The sequence below is a fragment of the Hibiscus syriacus genome, unplaced genomic scaffold, assembly GCF_006381635.1.
Source record: "Hibiscus syriacus cultivar Baekdansim isolate YM2019G1 unplaced genomic scaffold, ASM638163v2 tig00110890_pilon, whole genome shotgun sequence".
Taxonomy (NCBI): Eukaryota; Viridiplantae; Streptophyta; class Magnoliopsida; order Malvales; family Malvaceae; genus Hibiscus; species Hibiscus syriacus.
The window spans coordinates 11,239,183-11,249,831 of NW_024062900.1; positions in this window are offsets into that span (position 1 = coordinate 11,239,183).

Sequence of the window (10,649 nt, forward strand, 5' to 3'; positions counted from 1 at the left end):
TTACGCATGGGGAAGGATTAACACCCCCACAAGTGCCCAAAAATTGGTACATAGTTGATTACCCTATATTTAAAATTGGAAATTTTGAGTTCGAACGTTGTTTAATTTAAAAATCATTACGGATGTGAAGTTGAAAAAGGTATTTGTTTATTGAAGCCGATAACATTCGCCCCTAGCATAAACGTGGGAGATCAACTATTGTACTCGATAACCGAATATTGCCTTGAGTATAAAAATCATGATGCGGTGTTTGAAAATGATGTCGACCTATTTCGGGAATCACCATTAGTCACCCCTGAGCATACTTGCGAGAGATATACTATTAATTACATAATAAGTGAACATTGCCTTAGGATTAAAAATAAAATGCAATCAAACAAATTTTATTTATCCTAACTAAGCTAAAGGTAAATTTAAGGCTCTCTCTATCTTAAAGTGCCGAATTATGAAAGTTAAAGAACCTAAAAGCAATAAACCTAAATGTATGCTCTAATATTTACCCTATTTGATTTTTAAAACAGTTATTGAATCGAATAACCGAGATGGTCCCTCGAGCATTTAGGCGAGGGTCAACTCATATTATTCCCTAAATTAAAAGACTAGTTTGAAATCTAATCTAAAAATAGAGGCTATAATATTAACCTAAATTAATTTTAAGATTCGAATAATTAAATTGGAACCTCGAGCAAAAGTGAGGATCAAATTAAGAATTCTCCTAATTAAAGGATTAAATATGAAATGAAGCCTAAAAGTATTTTCTAAATCAAGTGATCTATCTTAAAGCTAAATTAAAATTAAAGAACCTAAATAAATAAGCATACAACATTTTAAGATAATCCATAGGTGAATAAATAAATAATTGATCTAAATGCTAACGAAATAAATAACAATAATAAAAAATAATTAAAAGATAAATTTAAGAAACTAAAATAAACAAGTCGGTAAAGTGCAACAGAAAGAAAATTAAAAATAAAAGGAAATGAAATAAATTTAAATTATAATTGAATTTTAACTAAAATAAAATAGGGAGGAAATAGAGGGCAGTAAATCAACATTCTTTAAAAGAAAATTTAAGTAAAGAAAAAATATAATCAAAGGAAGCAAACGGCAAAATTAAAGAAAAAATAAAAGGTTATATAAATATATTTAATTTTATGTAATTGAGAATAAATTTAGAAAATATTAAAATAATAAATGATAATTAAGTAAAGTAAAGGGGATTGAATTAAAACAAAACAAAATGACAGATCAAGATAAAAAGGGATTAAACAACATTATATGAAAAAAAGTCTAAAATATAATAAAACATAAGGTAAGATGCATACCTATAAAATTGCAGAAAATTAAATAACAAAACAAAAAGGAATATAAAATTGCAAGAAAATACAAGTTAGGGGTTAATTTTAATAATTTTAATTGGACCATAAATAACGCAAGTCATAACCCAGGGCGAGTCATCCCAAGATTGTAAAATAATTGATTAGAGGGGCTGAAACGAAATAAAATAGAATACACAACCAAACTAAAACAAAAAAAAAAATTAAAATGAATAAGTTAAAACTTCATTGTCAAATTCATAATAAAATAAAAGATAGAATCAACCAGTTACTAGCATGAAATAATATCAAGATTAGTAGCTAATTTCAGATAAATTTGAATTGTAATAATGGTGACTAAAATGAAAGAAAGTGCCTAAAGTTTGGGGACTAAAGAAGGATTTATCCAAAAACTTTGGTGACAAAAGTATGAAGTACTCTGGAATAGAGAGACCTAGAGATGATTTACCCAAAAATTAAAAATTTCCCCCTTTTTCTTTCATTTTCTCTCTATGCTCTCCCTCTCCTTCCATGGTCTGGCCGCCACTCACCAAGCAACAAGGAAGACGCCAACCGTCGAGCACTGGCGACCACCTAAGGTAAACCGACATTCTTGCTCTAGTTTTTTTTTTAAATCGAAAAAAGAAAAGAAAAGTTGTTGGAAAAAATGAAAGTTGATACCTTTGAAGGTTTCTTTTGTGAACTATTGATTTCTAAAAAATGGCAGAGCCCCTTTTACAACTTGATTTTTTTTGCGTGCAGGAAAGAAAAGAAGAGAGCCCCCTCCCCTTCTTACATGAATATTTTGTGGGTTTTATAACCCATGTTAGCCCCCCAAATTACATTGTTTTTCCATTTTTCCTTTTGTATGTAATCTGCTGATGGAGCTACTATTAGGGTAGATGAGAGTTGTTGCGTGGAGTGTTGGAGATGGAGTCATGAGGCAGCATTGAGTGATTTCCTTCGGTTGGGGAAGTGAATGGTGGCATTTGGTTTGGGGAGTGGGCAGCTACAGTAAGGGTTAGTGTTAGACTGAAGATCCAGGTCTGATTTGATTCGGGTTTGGGTCGGGTTTTGGGCTAGAGACCCAGTTGTAATTTTGGGGTTGGTTTGTAAAACAAATGGTGTTCACAGCTACCCCTATTTGCTCATTGCTATGAAACGGGAATGAAGCAAAGATAATAGAGCGCCATTTTTGTCTCAGTCTCTGTTCTTCAAGCTGAGGGTTCTTCTCATCATGATCTTTTTACTGGAAACGTTGGTCCCTCGAGTGAGGCATTGCTGATTCAAAGTGTTTTGAATCGAGCCAAGGTTGAATAAGTTCTTTTCATGAATTCTCTACTGGAAATGTTGGTCCCTCGAGTGAGGCGTCACTGATTCAAAGTGTCGTGAATCGAGTCAAGGTTGAGTAAGTTCTTCTCATGAATTCTCTACTGGAAATGTTTGTCCCTCATGTGAGGCATCACTGATTCGAAGTGTTAAGAATCGATCAAAGGAAATGTGAAAACATCCTGCCCGAATATCTTATGGATGGTCCGAATGACTTATCATCTTGCTCGAAAGACTTATAGATAACCCGAATGATTTAAGCATGCTCGAAAGACTTGCTGATGGCTTGAAGGACTTAAGTTGATTCCAAGTGTTGTGAATCGAGCAAAGAAAATGTTAACCCCTCTAGTGGGGCGTTGCTGATTCGAAGTGTTGTGAATCAAGCAAAGGAAATGTTGATCCCTCAAGTGAGGCATAGTTTGTTTTAAGAAAAACAATCTCAAGTGAGATAAATCTTCTATTTCGAGTGAAACTATCTCAAGCAAGATAAAATCTTCTGTTTCCAGTGAAATTATCTCTAGCGAGATAAAATCTTCTGTTTCGAGTGAAACTATCTCAAGCGATATAAAATCTTATGTTTCGAGTAAAACTATCTCAAGCGAGATAAAATCTTCTGTTTCGAGTGAAACTATCTCAAGCGAGATAAAATCTTATGTTTCGAGTGAAACCATCTCAAGCAAGGTAAAATATTCTGTTTCGAGTGAAACTATCTAAAGCGAGATAAAATCTTATGTTTTGAGTGAAACTATCTCAAGCAAGATAAAATCTTCTGTTTCAAGTGAAACTATCTCAAGGGAGATAAAATCTTCTGTTTCGAGTGAAACTATCTCAAGGGAGATAAAATATTCTGTTTCGAGTGAAACTATCTCAAGTGAGATAAAATCTTCTGTTTCAAGTGAAATATCTCAAGCGAGATAAAATCTTTTATTTCGAGTGAAACTATCTCAGGCGAGATGAATTTTGTTTTAAGAAAAACAATATGTAGTGAACTGAAATGCCTTGTTTTGAGTAAAAACTATCTCAAGCGAGATGAATCTTGTTTTAAGAAAAACAATATGTAGTGAAATGAAATGTATTGTTTCGAGTAAAAACCGTCTCAAGCGAGACAAAGTTTTTTTTTAAGAAAAACAATCTTAAGTGAGATGAAATTTCATATTAAATGAGACTGTCTCTAGTGAGACAATTTTTGTTTTGAAAATGTTGAATATAAAGATGATTGCTCCCTCTTGCTAAGGACGTCTTGTTGTCTTTTAATCTAATTCTTTCCTGAAAGATTTGTACAATGTAGCTGAATGTAATTATTCTAAATGTCCTCATGAGAAGAGAAAAGGCCTTGAAAATGATAGGATTTCAAGAGAAATTTTAATGGTACCCTTGTGAAAGAGGAAAATTAAAGCTTTTATCGTACATGATGATGGATGTTTGATGCAAAGATACAAATTCATGTAGGTGTAATGCATGTTTTTCTTGATTAATAGTAGTGAAAAGGTTCTCAAGAATCTTGGTTCTCTTCTTGATCTGTTCGTCTTCATTCTTCTCCCACACCAAGGTGTACCATTGCATCTTTGCAAAAACCTTCTTTTTCTCATTCCCTAACATTAAAATTCTATGCCCAATTTCTGATTATAAATTTCTAAATCTAAGGGACCTTTTTCGGTTTCCAAGCTAAACTCTCTCGAGAGATTGTCATTTTTGAAAAATTTTTTCTTTCTTTTTATTTTCAGAATATGGAAAGTTTGTTTAAGAAAAAAGACATTCTTTTAGGCTTACAATTGAAACAAATCACAGAACATGAGTTCACTAAATATCACAAGAATTAACAACTCTTTTAATCTTTCAAAGTTATACCTCTTTGATAAGTGTCAAAATTGATGGGTTGGTTTCAGGTTAGCTCCTTAAAGTTTATAAGGTTTAAGTCATCAAATAGGTTCTTTCTTTTTCGTCCATGTGAACCTTATGGCTTGGCATTTCAATCAGATGTGGACAAAATGACGTAACTATCATAATTAGTCACTAGACTTTCTAGAACACTTCTATTTCAGTTCTCTAAAATCTTTCATTTGTTCAAGCTTCATATACTTCCCTTAGCAGAGGTATTGCAGAGACGTCAGTCTAAAATATAAAATTCATGAGTGCTTGTGAGAAGTCAACTATAGCATGTGTTCCTCAATTCCCTTAGTCCATTTTCATCGGAACTCATTATTAGATCAACTTGATTTAATTTGCCATTGTTTGGCTAGTTGAATTCAACTTTATTGTAATCGTCTTCATTGGGCTAGTTGAAGGGTTCATCTCAACACAAGATCTTCGACTTGACAATTGCAGTGGAGTAAACACCGAACTGCTGAGTATCCGAACAATGTCATGATTTAAATGCAATCTATTCATAAAGCCAAGGCTTTTGAGTTTCCTCTATAACCAATTGCTTTAGTGGAATAGCTCAACTTTATTGTATAATCTATAGTAATTATAATTTATTAACCTTTTGATTATTCAAATTTAGAATTTCTTAAGCTCATCGAGAAGAACATGTTATAGTCTAGGTGTCTTTGATGGTCAGGAAATCCCATATTTAGAGTTATGTTCCCAAAAAAATGACCTAAACTAAATTCGTCTACTCCACCATTCCCTTTACGAAGATTAGTATCATCATTGGACGTCTTCAATAGAATTGTAGCCTAGGTAGTTTTGAGATGTAATACACAAGAGATGCCCCACGTTATCCACTCCTATTCATACTTAAATGCCAAGCCTCTTGATCATTTCCTCATGAGAGGAGAAGGATATAGTGGTCACTGCAAGAGAAGGGTATGGTGTTCGAATGTATTTTATGGGGTAAGGTCAAGGGTCTTTGTTTTATCAATTTTCAATTTTTTCATTTTGTCAAAGATATATAACTATGATTTTTTGAAAGAGCTTTTAATCCAGTGGATACTTAAATAATTTCCTGTTTGAAAATTACTCATTGCTCATAACCTTAGAAGGTAGCAATTTATTTAAAATGTTTGATTGTCTAGTGACTTACAAACCTTTTAACGAAAAGAGAAAGAAAAGAAATTCAAACAAGAAATATGCGAGTGCATCAAAAGTCCCTAGTGGCTGCAATGATTTTTCTAGGTTTGCATCATAATGCCCCATCATTCATAAAATGTCCATGCCTCACAAATCTCAATGATGCCTCGAACTTCATACGGTGCTAACATCTCATCCAGAGCTCTTAATCCTTTTTGATACGAATAGGGTGACTTCATCTTACCTCAAAACGTTTATCACATGATTCTCCGCGAGCTACTCTTAGGATCCGTGATTAATGCACTTTGAGATGCAATGTATACCATGTAATGTACAATGTATACATATATTAATGTAAAAATGCAAAGATGCACATGCAAATGCAAAGATGCAAAAATGAGAGTGCATAATGCGAGATGAAAATGAAACAAGGAATTCATCCCAAAAATAACTGTTCCTTGAACAATTCTTGAAAAACCAAAAATGTCTTGGTATACTGGGGAAGTGAAAATTTAGTCCATCTGTAAGTTGTCCAGCTCCTGCGAGCATCTGGGTACCGCATCGTCTTCAAAGGTTCTACTTCATCTACTACTTTCAGAAACCTTTTGAGCTGGCTTGTTATCTTTAACTGTTGGCTTCAATGTCAAATCTTCTTGAGTTCACCTTGTTATCTCAACAGATAGATGTCTGACATGTCTCCTTAGTAGGTAGACTCTCTTTTGACGCTACTCGATCTACGTAGAGTATCTTCGAAATTCTATCGATCCCAACGAAAGGCATTATTATGGTATTATTTTTCAAGAACTTTTAAACGATCAGTTATTTAAGGGATCAATACCTTTGAATGATATGTCATGTTTATGCAAAAATAATTAAATTCGACTTAAAGTTGAGACAAAAAGAAAATAATTTAAGGGATCAATACCAGACAAAAGGAAATCAATGTTAGTAGAAACAAAAAGCATCAAGTCAGTTAAAATGATTAGTCAAAGATATATAATCTTAGCAACAATAATTAAATTCAACTCAAAGTTGAGACTGGAACATAAACCATACAAAGAAAATTAATAGTCCTAATCGCATGTGTTCTAGTTCTCCTAGGTTATCCATATGGCTCTAGCGGGGTAGGTTTACTAAATTCTCTATATGAGGCTGGGTTCTAGCAAAGGGTTCCCAAGCCATCTTCATAACCTGCTAAGGTTAATTCCGATTCTGGCCCATTACATACTTGCTAATCAAATTCGGCTCAGGGGATCACACCACTAAAAGCGTACCTCAGATCTGATATCTGGATAGGTAACTTAGGATGCTTTCCAGAGATACTTTGTCAGACTCACATAAGGAAGCCCAATGATCCTCATCAGGTGTGACGTTTCTCCCTACTTAGGTAAACCGGGTTTGAGCTATGATATACAACAATCCTAAATATTCACAGAAGTGTAAGCATTAATCAGAAAGAAAATCTTTTTTCTCTTTTGAAATAGCATAATGAACTGTAAATTAAAACAAGTTCGAACTCATAATTTCCAAAAAATCCTAAATATAGGGTAACCAACTCGTGGCTCGACTCTCAAGTTGTTTTAAAAACAAAACGTCCCCAGTGGAATCGCAGAGCTCTCGACACCGTTTTTCACCCAAGCGGGGAATGACCGATATCGACTCGAGGGTTTTCTCTTTGAAAAGAATTTCGAAATGTGAGGAGTCATCGCCAATCATTTAAGGTGTGATTGGGACACCATAAAAACTGGGCGATTTTAATAAAACATTTTATTTTTATCAAAATACCAAGTTTTAAGGTCTGTGAAAATCCAGAAATCAGGTTTGAGAGTCGGTTACGCGTGGGAAAGGATTAGCACCCTCACAAGCGCCCAAAAATTGGTACCTAGTTGATTACCCTATATTTAAAATTGGAAATTTTGAGTTCGAACATTATTTAATTTAAAAATCATTACGGATGTAAAGTTGAAAAGGGTATTTGTTTATTGAAGCCGATAGCATTTGCCCCTAGCATAAACGCGAGAGATCATCTATTATACTCGATAACCGAATATTGCCTTGATTATAAAATTCATGATGCGGTGTTTGAAAATGATTTCGAACTATTTCGGGAATCACCAGTAGTGACCCCCTGAGCATACCTGCGGGAGATATACTATTAATTCCCTAATAAGTGAACATTGCCTTAGGATTAAAAATAAAATGCAATCAAACAAATTTTATTTATCCTAATTAAGCAAAGGGTAAATTTAAGGCTCTCTCTATCCTAAAGTGTGGAATTATGAAAGTTAAAGAACCTAAAGGCAATAACCTAAATGTAGGCTCTAATATTTACCCTATTTGATTTTTAAAACAGCTATTGAATCGAATAACCGAGATGGTCCTTCGACCATTTAGGCGAGGGCCAACTCGTATTATTCCCTAAATTAAAAGACTAGTTTGAAATCTAATCTAAAAATAAAGGCTATAATATTAACCTAAATTAATTTTAGGCTTCGAATAATTAAATTGGAACCTCGAGGAAAAGCAAGGACCAAATTAAGAATTCTCCTAATTAAATGATTAAAGTTTTTTCTAAATCAAGTGATATATCTTAAAGCTAAATTAAAATTAAATAACCTAAATAAATACGATAATAATAAAAAATTAAAATACAAATTTAAGAAACTAAAATAAAAATGTCGGTAAAGTGCAACTGAAAGAAAATTAAAAATGAAAAAATTAAATAAATTTAAATTATAATAGACTTTTAACTAAAATAAAATAGGGAGGAAATAGAGGGTAGTAAATCAACATGCTTTACAAGAAATTTAAGTAAAGAAAAAAATATAATCAAAGGAAGCGAACAACAAAATTAAAGAAAAAATAAAAGGTTAGATAAATATATTTAATTTTATGTAATTGAGAATAAATTTAGAAAATATTAAATTAATAAATGGTAATTAAGTAAAGGGGATTGAATTAAAACAAAACAAAATGACAGATCAAGATAAAAAGGGATTAAACAACGTTAGATGAAAAAATCTAAAATATAATAAAACATAAGGTAAGATGCATACCTATAAAATTGTAGAAAATTAAATAAAAACAAAAAGGAATATAAAATTGCAAGAAAATAAAAAGTTAGGGGTTAATTTTAATAATTTTACTTGGACCATAAATAACGCAAATCATAACCCAGAACAATTCATCCCAAGATTGTAAAATAATTAATTAGAGGGCTGAAACGAAATAAAGTATAATACAACAACCAAACTAAAACAAACAAAAATTAAAATGAATAAGTTAAAAACTTCATCGTCCAATTCATAATAAAATAAAAGATAAAATCAACCAGTGACTATCATGAAATAATATCAAGATCAGTAGCTAATTTCAGATAAATTTGAATTGTAATAATGGTGACTAAAATGAAAGAAAGCGCCTAAAGTTTAGGGAATAAAGAAGGATTTATCCAAAAACTTTTGTGATAAAAGTATAAGGTACTCTGAAATATAGGGACCTAAAGCATGATTTACCCAAAACTTTAAAACAAACCCTCCCTTTTTATATCTCCAGAAACCCATGAAAACTTAAAATCTTTCCCCCTTCTACTTTCATTTTCTCTCCATGCTCTCCCTCTCCTTCCATGTTCCGGTCGCCGCTCACCAAGCAACAAGAAAGACACCGGTCGCCGAGCACCGACGACCACCTAAGGTAAACCGACATTCTTCCTATTTTTTTAAATTGAAAAAAAGAAAAGAAAAGTTGTTGGAAAAAAAGAAAGATGATACCTTTGAAGGTTTCTTTTGTTGTTTTATTGATTTATAAAAAAAAATGGGTGTGCCGCTTTTACAACTTGATTTTTTTTTGCGTACAGGAAAGAAAAGAAGAGAGCCCCCTCCCCCTTCTTACATGAATTTTGTGGGGTTTTTATAACCCATGTTAGCCCCCCAAATTACATTGCTTTTATGTGTTTCCTTTTGTATGTAATCTGTTGATGGTGCTACTATTAGGGTGAATGGGAGCTGTTGCGTGGAGAGATGGAGGCATGGGGCAGCATAGAGTGCTTTCCTTCGGTTGGGGCAGAGAGCGGTGGCATTTGGTTAGGGAAGTTGGCCACTTCAGTAGGGATTAGGATTAGACTGAAGATCCGGGTTGGGTTTGATTCGGATCGGGGTTGGGTTTGGTGTTTGGGCTAGAGGCCCAGTTGTAATTTTGGGGCTGGTTTGTAAAATAAAAAAAATGGTGCTCACAATATATATATACACACACGCATGTATATATGATATATGCATATTTGTCACTAAAAATTTCATGCATGACACAACCTATGAAAGAGTTCATGATAAATTCTTTAATTATCATTTTGGCCCGCGACTCGACCCGCAATTCATCTATTAAAATTTATGCGTTTTTCAAGAAACATTATGTTCATGCCATCTATATTTAGAGGTAATTTATTTTAGTCTTTTAATTACAATTTGTTTTCTTCTTAAATTTTGCATGATAAATTCAATTTTTTTATTCATCCACAATTGATTGATTAAAGTTATGAATCTTTATTTTGTGATTTCTGAAGGGATGAATCATGCGATGATCATAAGGGGCTTGAAAACCTAAACAACTTTAAAATGATGATTTCGAGGTTTCGAATGGATGATTGGTTTAATCTAAGGATGATAATGAGAGGTCATGAATTAAAGGCATGTTGAGAATAAATAAATCTACTTGGTTGTTATATTTTAACTTATGAGGTCAGATTATTTAGATTTATTATCTTTATATTTATATTTAATATCACATGATTTTATTTTACAAAGGCACATATGTTAGTTCTATGCAGAAGATATAACACTTTTTGTCCATAATAATTGAAACCTTTATAATAAAAGTGAGAAAATTTACTAATGATTAATTAAAAAAATTAGTGTGACAGAATGAGAGTGCATGTTTAGGATTAGTTTTAGAAAATACTTGGTATTTAAGCGTGCCTAATGCACCACCTCTAATTTT